Consider the following 19,561-nt stretch of genomic DNA (forward strand, 5'->3'; position numbering starts at 1 on the left):
GGATCGGCATGGAAAGTATCATGCTAGGTGAAATGAGTCAGAAAGAGAGAGACAGACATAGAAAGATTGCACTCATCTGTGGAATATAGAATAACAGAGTAGGAGACTAACACCCAAGAATAGTAGAAATAAGTACCAGGAGGTTGACTCCATGGTTTGGAGGCTGGCCTCACATTCTGGGGAGAGGGCAACTCAGAGAAGGGATCACCAAGTATAATGCGGTCGGAGGCCATGTGGGGGAATGGTGATGCAGACTGAATGTGGACTAGAGACTGAACACAGTGGCCACTCAACACCTTTATTGCAAACTACAACACCTAATTAGAGAGAGAACAGAAGGGAATACCCTGCCACAGTGGCAGGGTGGGGTGGGGGGAGATGGGATTGGGGAGGGTAGGAGGGTTGCTGGGCTTACTGGTGGTGGAAAATGGGCACTGGTGAAGGGATGGGTTCTTGAACTTTGTATGAGGGAAATATGAGCACAAAAATGTATAAATCTGTAACTGTACCCTCACGGTGATTCACTAATTAAAAATAAATAAATTAAAAAAGAATAAAGAGAATTGAAGTGCTAGAAATAAAGCTCTGAGTAAGTGTAAAAAAAATAAGAGATTTCCCAAAAAATAAATAATGTATTAAAATCTCTATCTTAAGAAACAAATGAAACAAAACCAATACAGTGCATGAAAGCATATTTTCCTAGAAGTTGGTGTCTTACTTGGCCAGATATGCTAAATCTGCTACTAGAGGTGCATGTCTTTCATTGCTTTTCAGAACAATAAAACTATGGAGTTTTTTTTGTGTGTGTGTGAAATTAAAAGCAAATACTAGAAAGTACTAAACTTAAAAGTAAATTAGAAAAAAGCACAAATAGAACATCTACTTTCGCAACATATTCCAAGAAGAATATGTCCTATTTATTATTTGCAACCATTTGCTCATTAAAAGTCTTCTAAACCAGAACAATATTTTGGTTCCAGTTTGAACACTTTGTTCTATCTTTCCAAATAAGAACTTTGACTTAAAAAAGGGGTTACCTTGGTTTTCCTGAACATTGGTCATGGAGGTTGGTGTGCTAAAGTTGTTTGCTCACATTTGTTATGCTAGTCTGGAAAAAGGGTGTTTGGCAACTGTTTTGCTAACAGATGTCAAAAGTAATTCTTGCCTAAAATGATTTTAACTGATTGTAAAACAGCCAACTGAAAACTTTTAAATTCCCTATTCTTATAATCATCTGTTTTACATAGTTGAACTTTTTAATACTGCAACATTTAATATAGAAAAATCCTGTGAATTCCAGCAGTAGAAAGGTGTTATTTATTTATAGGTTTCTGATTCATAATTTGAGTGAGAATGTCTAACAAATTCATCTTGTCACTGCTGCTATGGTTGTCTTATAAAATGTTTTCCCCCAAATCCATTAATATTTAAGGATCCTTACATGATAGCTTTTAAAAATCCAGTTATCACAATAGGGTAGACAAAACAAAATCATACTTAATGAGAAAATTGAAGAAAACTTAAATTTATTTCTATTTTGTTCTAAGATAAGAAGAAACATTGTGAATTTAAATAAATATATTTTCCTTGATATGTTTAAACACTGAATAAAAAATCTTTAAGAGTAACAAATGAATGCTGGTTTCTGTAAGAAACAGTAGGAATAGTACTATTTCTATTTGCTAGAAATATTTTAAAGCTTAAAATGCTTTCAGAGTTTGTTTTATTTCTTAAAACAAACTGGTCATTCAAGCTTTTTGACTAGGTTTATTGTACCAGACTAAGTTAAACAAAATAAGATGAATTGCAAAATGAAGAAAATTAATCTACTGAAATCCTATAACAATAATCAATCAGAATCTAAAAATAACAGGTCAACTGAACACTATTTAGTGGAATTAGGTTTTTTTTTCTAAATATATCCCTTCATCTAAGCAAATATTCAACGTATGGAACAGCAGTGATACAGTGATATTAAAATGAGTATTTGAAAATAATCAGGCACCATAGCTAAAATTTAATAATATTCATTACAGAAATGGAAAGATATTGGAGCAAAATGTCCTTGGCAACTTAATGAACAAAACAGGAGATACAAAGATTAACACCGGTTTAAACAAAAATTTCAACATTTTTTAGTTTAGAATGTCTGAAACTTATGTAACAGATATTTAGCTACTTACAACTTCTTCCTCTGGAGAAAGAACACCTTCTACTGCCACTATCTGGTATTGCTTATGTTTTAAATTTCTCACAAATCTTCCAAAGTTGCTTGATACTGCTACCCTCCATATCTGCCTTTAATAGTTTCTGTATTTCTCGAGAAGGACATTCAGTATTAAATATTAGTAAACACAATGTTTGGTTTTTCCTCTCTTCAATTCCAACAAAAGTTCAACCATGACCTGTCAAAAAATGAAATAGCAGATGGATATGTATCAGACTGTTACTTATGTAGAACTATTCCTATAAATGTTATTTCTATTTTTCCTCTATGTATACTATGTGAAAGGCTAGGGAAATATTTATTTATTTATTTTTGCTTTTTTGGTTACACCCAGCGATGCACAGGGGTTAACTCCTGGCTCTGCACTCGGGAATTACTCCTGGTGGTGCTCCGGAGACCATATGGGATGCTGGTATTCGAACCCATGTTGGCCATATGCAAGGTAAATGCCCTACCTGCTGTGCTATAGCTCCAGCCCTTTCCTACACACTTTCCATAATTACCACAACATAGTTAATGGAGTTCAGACAGTAAGCAACAAATCATACAGAGTAATGCATATATATACGTATGTGTATATATATGTATATGTATGTGTATATATATAAATATATATATACACACACACATACCTCTCTGAAAGCCCAGCAAGCTACCTAGAGTATCCTCCCCCATAGGGGCAGGGCCTGGCAAGGTACCCCTGGCATATTTGATATGCCAAAAACAGTAATGATAGGTCTCATTTCCCTGACAATGAAAGAGCCTCCAATAGTTGGGAAAGACAAGTAAAGAGAGTCTGATAAAATCTCAGGGCTGGGAGGAATAGAGACATTACTGGTGCCAGGTCAACTAAATTGATGAACAACATAGTATATGTGAAAAATATATTTAGAATAATTATGTTTATTCAATCCCTCTGACACTTAAGTATTTGAGTTCTCTCAAACTGAAAACACAAGTCCTACATTATAATCTTAAGTTTTCTTTTGGACAATTTTACTTATCTAAAAGGCTTCACTACACTACCAGACTTTTCTGGCAACTGTTTCTATATTGCCAGATTTCTTACTACTCCTTTCCTTTTTACTTTTCGTTCTTACTCAAATGAAATTTATTCACCATAGAACAAAAGCTCTCATGGTTATAACAAAAAGTAACCTAAGGTTATAACCTTTAAATTTTATGTATTGAAACAACAAACTCAATAACATTTATTTTTGATGCCTGGAATTACATATTATTCACGCAATAAAAAGTGATCAACTCTCCAGATTCCAATCTCTATTATAGGCAACTAGGAATACCAAGGAAAATAAAGCAACATTCCTGTTTTCATGGACTTTTTAATAGCATAATTAAATGATTGGAAATAGGTACAGTGAAAGATGGGATAACAAGGTAACATGTTAAAACAAGTGGTCAAGGGATGGCTTCACCATAGTGAAATATGAGTAAAGATGTGGAAAGGATATTGAGTGAACAACAAAGGAAGAGTGAACCTAATGCCCTGAACATACCAAGAAGTTCCTTCTCTCTCTGAAGAATAATAGTTAAATATCCATTCAAATAAATGAAGGTGTGTGCCCAGAGGACCCGCTGACTTGTGAAAATCAACGATAGGGCACTTCTATAAAATTGAAAAAATAGTTCAGAAAATCTTCTAAAGAATATTTTCATCCATGCAGTTATTCTATCTAATGCCAAAAAAATTCTTGGTTTAGAATTAATTTTAGTTCATCATTATTTGCCAATAAGGAAAGAAAATCATAAATGAGAACCTCACCTGACTTTTATTTTGAACTTAAAAAAAATGATTTGGGGTGCTTAAGGTTTAGTCCTGTCTGTGCTCAGAGACTACTCCTGCTGGTGTTTAGGGGACCATACGGGGTGCAAGGGATTGAACCTAGGTTAGCTCCATGTAAGGAAAATTCCCTACCTGTTGTAGCTATCAAAATATTCACTCTCGCACTGTCGTCCTGTCCTGTTGTTCATCGATTGGCTCAAGTGGGCACCAGTAATGTCCCCATTGTGAGACTTTTCATTACTGTTTTTGGCATATCGAATATGTCATGGGTAGCTGACCAGACTCTGCTGTGTGAACAGGATACTCTCAGTAGCTTGCTGGGCTCTTCAAGGGATAATTGAATCGAACCTGGGTCAGCCATGTGCAAGGGAAATGCACTACCTACTGTATTACTCTAGTCCTCAAAATATACAAAAAAAAAACCCACTAACATAAAAAGTTACCCCCAGTGTATACCACGTTATTATTTGTAACAGAAAAAATAAGGAAGCAACGAAAATGCCAGTTGACTGGTATTGAATAAAGATGTGACTAACAGATATATAGTAAAAAGACAAATCAACAGGTAGACAATCGGACGGATATTGATATTTAAGTTTATGTTATCTGAAAGGAGATGCAGAAAAGATAGGGAGGTAAAAAAATCTGATAGAAACCTAGATAGTAAAACAAAATCAAAGATAAAAATGAAACATTACCAATAAATGCATAAGTTCAAAGCAGTTCAATGACCAACTAGTAAGAGTTCCAGAAAAATAAAAAGAAAATGGAGGGATGGAAATATCTAAGACATATTTAACTTTAAGCTCTTTCTACATGTCGGTCAGAATCCTAAACACTTTATTATCTAACTTAAATATCTACAAATTAAATGTTTGAATACTCTACAAATTAAATCATGTACTAGTAAGATAGCAAGTTGTCATCAATTGTAGGCAGTCTAACTGGAAAGTAAGCACTCTTACCCACAATGACGAGATCTGATACCCTACAATTTCAGATTTTAAAAAAAAAGAAAGACAATTTCCAACTCAATGGATGAATCCAAGTCTACAACCATGGTAAAATTTCATTACTATCAGGTCTAAGAGAACATAGGAAACCATCTAAAGAACAGATGTAAGAATTTATTTTAAATGTGGAATAACAAGGATGCACAAGCTACTATTAAAGTAATAATAGAGGGAGTACTTACACACAAAAATAATGTTAAAAGATGAACAAGATATCAAAGCCAAGAAAAATGGAGATTCTAACTCAGGAAAATGATAAGAAAATGCTACAAAAATATTGCTGTGGAGGGGGATAAAAGTGAAATTTTCAGACTTAATATTTTTTAATTTTAAAAATTAGTTCACAATGTTTGATTATATTCAACATTGAAATGCCAATTTCACCTCCATTACACCTTCCCACCACCAAAATTGGGATGTTTCTATCTGAAACCCCTATCGCCATCCCAAAACACAACTGAAATAATGTATTTCATATTGTCTGTTATAAAGAACTGCTGAACATGCTTACAAAAAAGTATTCATATAGGAAACAGTGTGAAGATTGTTCTATTTTGGCAGGAGCCCTTATGACATTCTATAGGATATCACTAACATGTTGTTAAAGTTTGGGTGATGTGAGTTTTGATATATATATCTGAAAATATGTATATATGCATATGTATATATTTACCTCTATGATTTGTTGTCTACAATCTGAATTCCATCAAATGTGGTGTGGTAATTATGGAGGATGGGTAAGGGGTGTCTTATGATGTGTCCAGAAATATGTTAACTCATATGTGCGGCTCGGCCTTGAGAACATGGGTAGCAACCTTAAGTTTTGGAGGTTTTTGTCTGTCCACAACCTTGGGTTGTGGAGGTTTTTTTCTGTCGGAGCTGAGTCTCCGGGCCTGGGAGGGCTCTCACCTGCCCTCTCTGGGGTGCCCCATGTGAAACAGCCTGGCATATAGTCCAGTGGTATGTATGGGGGCCTCATGTTATGCTCCCTTTTGGGAGAAGCAGCTGTGTGATCTGGACTTCTGATGGCCAGATTATCTGACACTGGCAAGAGTTGGTTTATGGGTGTGACACCTGAGTCGCTGGAGACTGGGGAAAGTGGGCAGAGGGTCTCTGCTCCTGGTCCTGTTGAGCCCAGAGTCCAAGGCCACAAAGTTACGGATTACCTGGGTTCCATAAGATTTCACTCATGCATGAGGCTCGGTCCAAGCACATGGGAGCAGCATTGAGCATGGCGGTGGTTGGGTTGTGGAGGTTTTTGCCTGCTGGAGCTGGGTCCCTTGAGGCAGGAGGGCTCTCATCCGTCCCCCTCTGGGGCTACCCGGTGAAGACAGCCTGGAGCAGGGTCAGGACATTCTGCAGCGCTCTCTTTCGGGAATTTTAATTTATAGTCCCTGGGTCTGTCTGTTGATGAGATTACATCGTGCCAAGACAGTTTGTGGGTGTGATTGCCAAGCTACTGGAAAACTGGGGACATAGAGGGAGGAGGCCCAGTCCTGACACAAGCGAGCCTGGAGTCACGGGATCCCATCTACCTCTGCACTACAGGCCTTAACTGCATCTTTGGATGTCTTTTGAGATATATGGGTCTCTGAAATAAGGCAAATAAATTAGCTTATATAGCTGAGTGAGAGGTGGTTTTTGGTTGTGTATCCTACATACATAATTTTTGACCTTTTAATTTCTTGGTAAACTTGGCTCTAAGTTTTTGGGGTCTGGCCAAATGAACAGCAGAAAATTTGGGGTATCTCGAAGTCTGAAGGCATCATCAGGTTGCTGATGCATTCGCCCCTGTAAAAAATTCATGTACGCCTGTGGAAGGGTGATGTATGTTTGCTGGCTTTCGGGGTGTATCTCTCTGTCTCTCTGTCTCTGTCTTTCTCTCTCTCTCATCGCCTGCGTTTGGTGCTCTTGAGCCACTGTGTATGGACAGGATCAGGATGGCTGTTGGCAATGGGAAGGCAAAGTAAGAACGTGGGCTAAACTGGTTGCTGATTAATTGTCATTTATTCAATCTCTTGCCTCTCTCATCTAACACAATCTTCTTTCCTAGCCCCTCATTCCTAGATCCCAGATCTCTGTATTCTGACTCTGACTCTTTCTGACTTTCTGGATTCTGACTCTTCTTCTTCCCATTCTCTGCTTCTTCTTACATGGATCCTGACTCTGAATCCCTGGATTCTGAATCTCACTGGTTCTCACTCTGACAATTCCCTGACTCTTCTTTTCTGTCTCCTCTGGCTGGCTTGCCTTCTTTTTGATCTCCACCTTTTGTGCTCTGCTTCTGTGTGTGCTGCTGTGCTCTCTTTGGTCTGTCTCTCTATCTCAGACCCTGACTCTGTAGTCTCTCCTCTAGCCTCTCCTCTGGGTCTCTACCAACCTCTCTCTGTCATCTCTCCTCTGGTCTCTACCGATCTCTCTTCTGATCTCTTTTGTGACCTCTCTGCTCCTTGATCTCACTCACCCTATATATCAATCACATAGGGTGCTGATACAGAGATGTGTAGAACATTGACAAATCAACAAAGAGAGGCAAGACCATTGCCCTAGGAGATTAACTAAACTATATAATCTCATCTAAAAAGATTTCTCCAGATTACTAGATCTGCTTAAGCGTGGGATCCCATCCAGGATGTGTCACTTTCTTCTTTTCTCAGCTAGCAATTCATTTAAATAGTTTTAGTAAATTTACTTCTAATATTCCTACCAATGTCATTCTGCATGAGTAGAGTAAGAGATATATCAAACTCAAAGTTTGGTTCTTTTTGAGGACATCTCACAATATGTTCCAGACCACAGTCCTCAGTCCAGGTTAGTTTTCGTAACCCCAGTAGGGTCCTAATCTCATCCTTACTCTTGGATCATGACAGCATTAGTCCATGACAATGCTCTCAACTTATAGTTGAGTATTGTGGTGCTTTGGCCTGGCCCTTTACAATGTCAGGGTAGCTCACAGCTTATCCTGGGTCCATTCAGTGGCACGTCGGGACCCTGTTTTTGGGGTGCTAGGAACGAAGGGCAACTGAACCGAGAAAGCAGATTCCCAGGGAGTAAATATTATTCAAAGTCAATCAACTACCAAGTTACAAGAGCATAATATTAACTGTCTTCCTATGTCCATACAGAAAGGACATTGCTTTGAGGTAAACTATGTAAAAGATAGAATTTATAATACAAGTTCAGTGCCTTAGAAGGATCTGATTTTACAAGATAACAGAATCTGATTAGGGAAAAGGTGATTAACTTGTTGGGATAAAGGGTGCAGAGAAGAGTTTACAGATAAAAAGAGGAATGGGAGTGACTCAGGAGTACTGTGATGGGTGTACCCTGATATACCTAAGTTCCCTGCAGCAAGGCGGGAAGTACAAACCCCACAGGTACAGGTTGACCTGCTGGTGGCACTATATCCCTCAAATTTTCAGACTTATGATCTTAGGCAGAAGGCTTTAAAAGTGGATGAGATCAGGAATAAGATTCTATATTAAGCGGAATATTTGGGGCAAAATTTATATTGAAGCGGCCAAACAATAAAAAAAGGCTGTTAAAGGAAGTTTTTTAAAAGGTATCCCAGGGCTGCAGCTATAGTACAGCAGGTAGGTATTTGCCTTGCACTCGTTCAACCCAGATTCGATTCCCAGCATCCCATATGGTTCCCAGAGCACCGTCAGGAGTAATTCTGGAGTGCAGAGTCAGGAGTAACCCCCGTGCATCAGCAGGTGTGACCCAAGAAAGTAAAAGTAAAGGAAAAAAAAGTAGCCCAAGAAAGGAAGTAAAATAAACAATGAGTCATACAGACAAACTACCTGTAATAAAAACTGAGATAAAACCATAATTAGGAGGACAGAGGGTGAATGTTGGGAGAAACAAGGGGAATACAATGCAATACCGAAGGAAAACCATGAAAGCACATTATTTTAAGCAATGAAAGGATAGCGGTCTTTCAGAAACATGACTTAGAGGATAGAACATGACAGGCAATGAGTTGCTGGTTTTCGGTTTTTTTTTTTTTTTTTTTTTTTTGCTTTTTGGGTCACACCTGGCGATGCACAGGGGTTACTCCTGGCTCTGCACTCAGGAATCACCCCTGGCCGTGCTCAGGGGACCATATGGGATGCTGGGATTTGAACCCGGGTTGGCCACGTGCAAGGCAAACACCCTACCCGCTGTGCTATCTCTCCAGCCCCGAGTTGCTGGTTTTCATGAGAAGACGTTAGGGCCATCTGATTTTATAAAATAAAATAAAGGGGTGGGGATATAGTTCAAAGGAGTAGAGTACATTGCTTGTACGCAAATGCCCAGAATTTGGTCCCTAACACTGCACAGGCCCTGAGTACTGCTAGGGTAGCATCATGATCACAAGTGCTCAAGTACTGGACTGAACCACCAGGCTGAGTATTGCCAGAGTAGATCTAGGTATTGCGAGCACAACTTCCGCAAATAAAATAATTTAGACCAAAAAAGAAAACAATCACCTCCTAGATGTGACAATAACATTAACTTTGGTTTTTAGGGTACATAAAAACCCTTAGGGAGGTCAGTAGTGTGCATACTTCATATACTCCAATCCAGGCTTTTGTTCCCTGTAACTTGTTATTAAGTTGACAAGCCCCCGAGGGTCAAAACCTTCCTTCCAAGCATCTTCAATCATAGACTGAATTTTTGGAATACAAGGAACTGACATACCTAAAATTATACACATAAATATATTGTAAGACAATTACTAAGTTATTGAATGTATCACTTAGCTGTAATAACCCACATCACACAGAGAAACAGATACACTTTTAAGAGTTAGTCCTAGCATCTCCTATATGATTTTTTCTTTTTTCCAACAGAATTAAGATTTTTTTTGGTAGTGGAGGAGGGGGGTGGGGTAATCACAGTCGACAGTGCTGAGGAATTACTCCAGACTCAGTGCTTACTCTTTGTGGATGAAGGACCATACGAGCTGTGAAGAATTGAACCAAGATTGCTGTGTGTAAAGTGCCTTACCCACTGTACGATCTCTTCAGTTACATTTTTAATGTAAGATCCATTAAAGTACTTCCTATTTAAATTACTAGTTGTGACCACTATTTATTAATTCATTCCATATTATATGCACAGTATGAGATGACAGGTTCAGAGTACTGTATTTCAAGTACCTTTCAAGCAGTCAGCATAAGCATCATTTTGTAGTAATGATGAAAGCAGCATTTGGAAGTTTCTGTAACCACAAACCCAACCTTTGTTACCAAATGATGAATGAAAGATATCCACTAATGCAGAAAGTCACACACGCCTCACATCTGTGGCATCATTCTGATGATATCTGTAAAGAGCTTCAATAATTTCTAAAGTAGAAAAGAGATTCAGAAGACTTAGTGGGCTGTTGTTGAGGCTCCCACATATTTCTAACAGCAATCTCTCCCTCAAGTTCTACAACAAAATCCTAATCCTATCTTCTTTACATTCTTGCTGCTATAATTTTAGTTCATGAACTGCTTGTAACTATTCTGTATAGTTTTCCAATGTTACCACATTAGTTATAACAACAAATTGGGTTTTTATCTCTCATTTCTACATCTGCAGGGCATAGCACATGCTGAATTAATGTTCTTGTACCCATTTTATTGTACATACTGTTCAAAAACACTCCCTCATGAGCAAGAAGTCTGAAGTGGAGCAAGGGAAACATGATTAACAAATTGTGCTGGCAAAACTGGACAGCTACATGCAAAAAAATGGGCTTATAATTCCACCTATCACCATGTACAAAAGTCAGATCAAAATGGATTAAAAATCTCAACATTAGACCAGAATCTCTAAAGTACATTGAAGACAAGGCCTGCAAAACCTTCCACGACATTGAAGCCAATGGTATCTTCACAGATGACATGCCACTTGAGCCTGAAAGCTTTGTAACTTTCCACATGGTGATTCAATAAAAAAATAATAAAATAAAATTAAAAAAAGATGGCACGCCACTGGCCAAACAAGTAAAAACAGAGATAAATAAATGGGACTATCTTAAACTAAGAAGCTTCTGCACCTAAAAAGAAACAGTGACCAAAATACAGAGTGGGAAAGGATATTTACCTAGTACCCATCTGATAAAGGGTTGATATTAAGGATATGCAATGCACTGTTTGAACTCCACAAGAGAAAACTGCCAACCCGATCAAAAAATGGGGTGATGAAATGAACTAAAACTTTCCCAAAGAAGAATCCGAATGGCTGAGAGGCACATGAGAAAATGCTGGACATCACTAATCATGAGGGAGATGCAGATCAAAACAATGAGATTTCAGTTCACACCACAGAGACTGGCCCACATCCCAAAAAACAAAAGCAACCGGTGTTGGCGCGGATGTGGGTAGAAAGGGACTCTTCTTCACTGCTGGTGGGAATGCCGACTTGTTCAGCCCTTTTGGAAAACAGTATGGAATATTCTCAAAAAATAAGAAATTGAGCTACCATTTGACCCAGCAATACCACTCCTAGGAATATATCCCGGAGAGGCAAAAAGGTATAGTAGAAATGATATCTGCATTTCTATGTTCATTGCAGCATTGTTTACAATAGTCACAATCTGGACAAAAACGGAGTGCCCAAAAACAGATGACTGGTTAAAGAAACTTTTGTACATTTACACAATAGAATACTATGCAGCTGTTAGAAAAGCTGAAGTCATGAAATTTGTATATAAGTGGATCAACATGGAAAGTATCATGTTGAGTGAAATGAGTCAGAATGAAAGACACAAACATAGAAAGATTGCACTCATATGTGAAATATAAAGTAGCAGAGAGGTACAAGCTGCAAAGATGCAAGTTCTGGCAGAAATTTCTTTGGACTTAGTTACTAAAATAATAAAATACAGAAATCCAAAACTGCATGGCCACTATTGCAGCTGCACAACCTTATATCTCTTCATTCTCAGCAATGGAAAAAAATTATCAAATACTTCCTTTCAGCAGGTCTGACTTTCGGGGGGGGGAGAACTCCAAACAATAATAGTGAGTTTTTTTGTTGAAATATTTGATGTAATCAAAGTAAAGAGAAGGTAAAGTGAAATTTATCAGCATACACAGGGGACTTGGGGGCTGGGGGCTGGAGGAGTGGATTCTTGGTGGTGGAATATGTGCACTGGTGAAGGGATGGATGTTCGAGCATTGTATAACTGAGATTTAAGCCTGAAAACTTTGTAACTTTCCACATGGTGATTCAATAAAAAAAAAAAAACAACACAACACTCCCTCTGACTCTCAATTTTCTTCCTATAAAGACATTAACAGCTACCTATTAACCATTGATCATTAATCTGTACTATATGTAGCCACAGCCAACTGGCCTCTGACTTACTCTATTTCAAATCATTCTTCTACAATCTTGGCAGTGCCTTAAATGAATACATTGCTCATGGTATTGCCCATGAAATTTCCATTCAATTGCAGTATTTACTTACCTCTTTTTACAGCTATCTGCTGAGAGTATAAAGATAAAGATAAATGTATCAATATCTCTCGAAATTTCACAAATCCACAATATCTTGTTTATTTGTACAAGTTATACAACGTAAATGAGGTATTCAAATAGGTTATAACAAACTCTTTCCTCATCCCAGTGTATTTTCTCCTTACATTTTGAAACCTCATAAATTCCCCAGTGAAGAGATGCTATCCACTATATACTAAGATCTTTTTCTGAATACTCAGAATTTTGCATGTATGTGTGTATGTGTGTGTGCATACCAGGAACTACTCAGTTTCTGCCATATTCTAATATATATATATATATATACACACATATATATATATTAGAGCCTGAAATGTGTCTGAGGAATTCACAGAGATCTAAAGTGGGCTTCAGTATCATAGACTGATGAAGACATAAATATCTGGGACAAACTTTGAAGAGAACCCCTTCCCCTAACCCCTGGGCAAGAAAAAGAAAGAAGGTAATGCACAAACTAGTACACTCTGATATACTAATTAACCGTGGTACCTCAAAGTTTGGGTAATACTGTCCTAATAATCATATCAAAGCAGTTCTTTTTGGGGATGGAGAGAGAGGTAAGGGGCACACCCAGCGTTGTTCAGAGCTTTCTGCTCATCAGTAGTGGCTGTGCTCAGGGGACCACATGAGGCACCTGAGATTGAACCTAGTCAGCCATGTGCAAAGTAAACACCCTGACTACTGTCTCTTGGGCCCCATGAAAACCATGTTAACATAAAGTTTTCTTTTAGTAAAATAATTTCTATTCTGTAGCACCTACATTACATTCCATTGTTAAAATTATGAGAAGTTCTAAATGAGAGCTACTCTAATTAATAAAAAAATTCTTTCCAATAATAATTAAAATCAGGCTGGAGCAATAGCAAAACAGGTAGTACGTTTGCTTTGCACACAGCCAAACAAGGTTCGATTTCTCCACTGCTCTCGGAGAGCTCGGCATGCTACCAAGAGTATCTCTCCCACATGGCAGAGCCTGGCAAGCTACCCGTGGCAGATTGGATATGCCAAAAACAGTAACACCAAGTCTTACAATGGAGATGTTACTGGTGCCCACTGGAGCAAATCAATGAGCAATGGGATGACAGTGAGAGTGACAGTGACAGAATAATTAAAACAGCGTGGTACCAGAACAAAGGCAGAGCCGCAGGCCAATGGAACAGGTTTAAATATCCTGACAACACCCTCAAATATATGATCTTCTAATCTTTGATAAGGGCACAAGAAATGTGAATTGGAGCAAGGAAAGCCTATTTAACAAATGATACTGGAAAAATTGGACAGCTACATGCAAAAAAATGGGTTCAGATCTCTACCTAACACCATGTACAAAAGTCAGGTCAAAGTGGATTAAAGATCTCAACATCAGACCAGAATCCATAAGGTACTTGGAACACAAGGTTGGCAAAACCTTCCATGACATTGAAGCTAAAGGGATTTTCAAAGATGACATGCCACTGGCCAAGAAGGGAACACAGAGATGAACAAATGGAACTATCTTACACTAAGAAGCTTCTGCACCTCAAAAGAAACACTGAACAAGATACAAAGACAGTCTACAGAATGGGAAAGGTTATTCACCCAATATCCATCGATAAGAGATTGATATCAAGGATTTACAAGGCACTGGTTGAACTCATACAGTTCAACTCGTCCAGTTGAACTCATCACTTCTCATCCAGAAGAAAACCTCCAAACCCATCAGAAAATGGGGGGTGGAAATGAACAGAAATTTTCTCAAAGAAGAAATACGAATGGCTAAAAGATACATGAGCAAATGCTCTACATCACTATCTTCAGGGAGTTGCAGATTAAAACAATGAGATATTATTTTGTACCACGGAGACTGATCCATATCCAAAAGAACAAAAGCAACCGGTGTTGACGCGGATGTGGGGAGAAAGGGACTCTCCTTCACTGCTTGTGGGAATGCCGACTGGTTCAGCCCTTTTGGAAAACAGTATGGACGCTTCTCAAAAAATTAGAAATTGAGCTCCCATTTGACCCAGTAATACCACTCCTGGAATATATCCAGGAGAGGCAAGAAATTGTAGTAGAAATTACATCTGCATTTGCATGTTCATTGAAGCAGTATTTACAATGGCCAAAATCTGGAAAAAACCAGAGTGCCCAAAAACAGATGACAGGTTAAAGAAACTTTGGTAAATCTACACAATGGAATACTATGTAGCTGTTAGGAGAGATAAAGACATGAAATTTTCATATAAGTGAATCAACATGGAAAGTATCATGTTAAATGAAATGAGTCAGAAAGAGAGGGACAGACAGAGAAATATCGCACACATCTGTGGAATATAAAGTAATGGAGTGGGAGACTAACAACCAAGAGTAGTAGAGATAAGGAACAGGAGGTCTGCCCACAGCTTGGAAACTGGCCTCACATGCTGGAGGAAAGGGCAGCTGAAATAGATAAGGGAACACCAAATAGAGGATGTTGAGAGAATCCATTAAGGTTGAAAGATGCGAGTTGAAAGTAGACTGTAGGCCGAATATGAAGGTCACTCAATACCTCTATTACTAACTACAACACCTAAAAGGAGATAGAGCAAAAGGGAATGCCCTGCCACAGAGTCGGGGTGGGGGTCGTGAGAGGATACTGGTATCACTGGTGGAAGAGAATAGGCATTGGTGGAGGGATGGGTAAATGGTCACTGTATGACTGAAATGAAAACACGAAAGTTCATAAGTTTGTAACTGTACTTCACAGTGATACAGTGATTCACTAATCACGAATCACGATCACAAAATCCTGTTGATCGTCATGTAGATAGAGCAGTCTCAGTAACCTCTACATTCGTCGTATCCCTGAGAGTTTAGAAGCCTCTCTCTTCTTGGCCTTCCCAATGGTGCCACATTGGAGGCTCTTTTAGGGTCAGGGAAATGAGATTTAGCTGGTTACTGGCTTTGGCATATAGATACACCATGGGAAGCTGGCAAGGCTGTCCCATGTGGGCAGGAAGCTCTCAGTAGCTTGCGAGTTTCTCCCAGAGGGAAAAGTAGGTTATAAGATATTGTGGGCAGAGAGTCTCTTGCCCACACTCCTTGCTGTCTTCCCTGGGCCCCCTCGGAGGGGATGGGCTCCAGCTTACCTCCCTGCCCCAAGCAGAGCCAAAGACCACTAGAACCTAGCCACAGCCATGCTCAAGGTCCCTAATAACCTAATAAAAAATTCTTTGTCCTTGAATCAATCAAATATTTTCATAAGCTGCTATATTTCAAAACAGCCTATGAAAAGTATTTCAATAGGGAAACATGCTTTAATTATATTATATACGATAATATATATATAACTTTTACAGCAACTTTAAAAATGTATATAGTAGAGGATGATCTAAAAATTTCAAATATTTTTCTCTGTATGCACTAATCTGTGATATTACATATCTGCTGGAATGTCCTATCTCACAAAAATTTTTACATGAGGACCCCTGATTTAATATAAAGACAGCCTTCAGAAGTATATGATATGGAATATTACAAGTAAATGCCATGTAGATTTGCTAAGTGATACGGAGTTAAATAAGCAATAACTACTTACTATGTGAACTGATTATCAATAAAAAAATAAAATCTGATCTCCCTCTCTTCCCTTAACACACACAAGACACACAGGGACAAATAAATTCCATGTGGTTTAAATTCACAATATGAAAAGCAAAGTAAAATATTTAAAGAAAATAAAGAAACAAACTTATGATTTCAAAGATGGGTGAACGGTTAAACAAGATACTTAACAAAAGGAGAAGCGGATTGATATCATAGGGACAGTTTAATACAAATTACAAACGCTTCTTTTTTGGGGGACAGGGATAATCCACTGAGTTCTATTCAAAGCTTACTATGGTTTTGGGTTTTATATATAAAATGAGTGTCTAGAGATAGTACAGCAGATGAAGTATTCACTGGGGAAGCATCCATTGAGGACCTGATGGTGCAAGCACGGAAGATCAAGTACATCATTGGTCTGACCAAAACAAGAAGGTATCGATCACATCATGACATTTTCGACACTGGAGAACTGTTCCTTGGAACATACGATGGCAGAGGTGTTGGTGGCATTGGTGTCCTTGTCAAAATGAATTTGGCCATGAGCATTAATTCATTCCAATGCCTAACAATCAGAATAGGACCGATTACGCTTGAATAGATGTGGCTCACTGAGGCAGTTTTTATCTTCGTTGTCTATGCACCAACACCAACTTCTAACCAGCACCTTGTCTCCTTCCCATCCCGGTTTAATGATTTTATTAGTTCTTTCCTTTCAGACCTCTCAGCTTTTACAAGCCACATTTGCTCCCCACTTATAGTATTGGAGATATGCAATTCCCAACTGCTTTTTAGTATATTTCTGAGGCTTTCTATAGTGTTATATCATGTTCTCCTTCTCCGTTATCCATTATAGGCTTTCAGAATTATTTATACAACCAAAGTCTACACCATCATCAGAAAAGTGATAAGATACTAATCTTGAAAGGGTTATTTTCCCACAATATTTAAAGAGAACCTCCTAGCCAGGATACTAACTATTCCATCTCTCAGTAATTCTCATCTTGAGATCAAGCTAAGTGAGCTGTCCATGGAGCCCATGACTGGAGATAGGATCACTAATACTAGACACTGAAGAACCTGCATTAATATAAAGAAAGTGGCAATCTAGCAGGAAAAAAAATCAGATCGTTTTTCCTTAAGAGCTACTCAGTATTTTGAGTGTAATTAGGAAACTTTAAAAAGGATAATTCTGAGTCTTGGGCCGGGGCCGGTGCCGGCTCCAGCTCTGCCGAGATTCGACCCCGGTGGCCATGCCTTTGCACAGCCGCTTTGCTGCTGAAGGACCAGGATCCAGAGCCAGCTATATGACTTGGGGTTCCAGCGAGTGCTTGCAGCCATGTCTCCAGACTGTGAACTAAGCTTTTGCTCCATGCTGCTCCAGGAAGGGAAATGATTCAATTTCCAACTTAAATCTCCCTGGACTTAATTACTAAAATACAGAAATCATAAACCGCCCGGCCGCTACTGAGGCCACGCGACTTTATATCTCTTCATTCTCATCAGTGGAAAACTAATTATCAAATATTTCCCTGTCAATAGGGCCGTATTCTTAGGGGATAAATTCCAACAAGAATAGTGAGTTCTATGTTGAAACTCCAACAACAATAGTGAGTTTTGTGTTGAAATATGGAATGTAATCAAGGTAAAGAGAAAAGGAAGTGAAATTTATCAGTTATGCAGGGGGGGTTATTGGGGGGTGGGGGGTGGGGGGTGGGGGGGTGGGAGGTATACTGTTTTTTTTTATTTTTGGTGGTGGAATATGGGTACTCGTGAAAGGACGAGTGTTTGAGCATTGTATAACTGAGACATAAGCTTGAGAACTTTGTAACTTTCCACATGGTGATTCAATCAAATAAATTTTTTAAAAAAGGATAATTCCAAGACATCATGATGATTCTTTAATGACAGATATTTAAAAATAAGTGCTTCCTCAGCAACGCTCAGGTGTCTTGGGGGGTACTCTCAGTGGTGCTTGAAGATCATGAGGACAACACTCAACACTGCTTAACAGGAGGGACCATTTGAGCGATCCCTCTAGCCTCTCACTGCACTGCTGAAAACAGGTAAGGGAGAAAAGAAAACTTTTATTATAGTCTCGTGGAAAACTTGTGATTATCAAAGTTGGGGTAATCAAGCAGAAATGCACTCAAAAGATTTTAAAATCATACATTCTGATTCTTTTAAAAAGTCTTGTGGAAGTCTCATCATTCAGAAACAATTTCCGATAGTGAGATAATATATTATTATTTATAGATGTTGAAGAAATGACCTTAATTTACAAATACAATAGTTTTAAACAATGGTGCTCTGAGTTATGACCCATGTTCTTCCACTTTTAGGTCACTTGCTGATTTCATAAATTAAAATTTATTTTTTTGTGAAACATCATCTATAAAAGGTTAAAGCTAAGTTAGAATGTTTTAGAGGTACATATTTTAAGTATATACCTTTATGTAGGTATCAGTTCTTCTTTTTCTATATAGTTACACCCAAAAGATTTGATGTATCCACAAATCTGAAACAGACAATTTTATTTAAAATTTATAAACATACCTTGACCAAAGCTGCTTTCTTCCAAACGCAAATCCACATCTTCCTGGAGAATGTGGTAATTTCTACAGAGGAGTCCGCACATAAGGCAGTCATATAGTGGCTGGTCACAGTCTGTTTGTGAGATATAGTTCAGATTGGTTTTACTATTCACTCTTTTATACTTTTATCTACAGTCTTTAATAATTTTTTTAAAAAAACTTTTCAGAGCTTGATCTAGCTACCTTTTACTTCTAGTGTCAAGATCAAAGACTGAGTGTAAGCAGAAACCTCACTTACAACTTAATAAAACAAAATATTAGTAGAAGTATTCATAACTGCAGACAAATCAAGAAACGTTTAAAGAAAAATCAAAACAGTAAGCAGAGGCTTGTCTAGACATGGACTTGTATGGGGTTAATATCTCAGCACCCTCCAAATCAGTGATAAGGCAAAGAACACACTCCATCCCAAGGCTTAAAACTGGAATCTTATTGCCTGTTTGGGAGGCAGGAGATTAAACGGCTACACTCAGTTGCACTTCAGGACTCTGAGACCAACATCTAGTTGATATTATTTAAGGACCCAGCCATGCACATGTAGAGTGAAAGAACTGAGAAAATTGTACACATTATGAACTGGTTTGGAAATGGAGACTGTAACAGGCACAGGCACGCAAAGCAATCAGGACACTGCTTCACTGAGATCATGAGAGAAAATTCCTTAACAATTAAGCACTGAAAACTGAGTTACAAAACACACTGAGAGGGCTCAATGCCCTGGGAAAGGTCTGCAAATCCTTTAGTAGAGAAAATTACATACGAAGAAACAAAAGGCATTAAAGGAACAAGAGTCTGGCACACTAGCCACGTCTTTATATAAGTTAGGAAGTAGATAGTGAATCCTCAGAGAAAGGCCATCACT

The 19,561-nt window shown here is 38.3% G+C and overlaps 1 pseudogene; it reads right to left on the reverse strand.

Annotated features, from left to right (window-relative positions):
* Positions 1-19,561, reverse strand: part of LOC101537569 (zinc finger-containing ubiquitin peptidase 1-like) — a 34,828-nt pseudogene that overhangs the window by 8,178 nt on the left and 7,089 nt on the right.

The sequence above is a fragment of the Sorex araneus genome, chromosome 4 (genome assembly GCF_027595985.1).
Source record: "Sorex araneus isolate mSorAra2 chromosome 4, mSorAra2.pri, whole genome shotgun sequence".
NCBI lineage: Eukaryota > Metazoa > Chordata > Mammalia > Eulipotyphla > Soricidae > Sorex > Sorex araneus.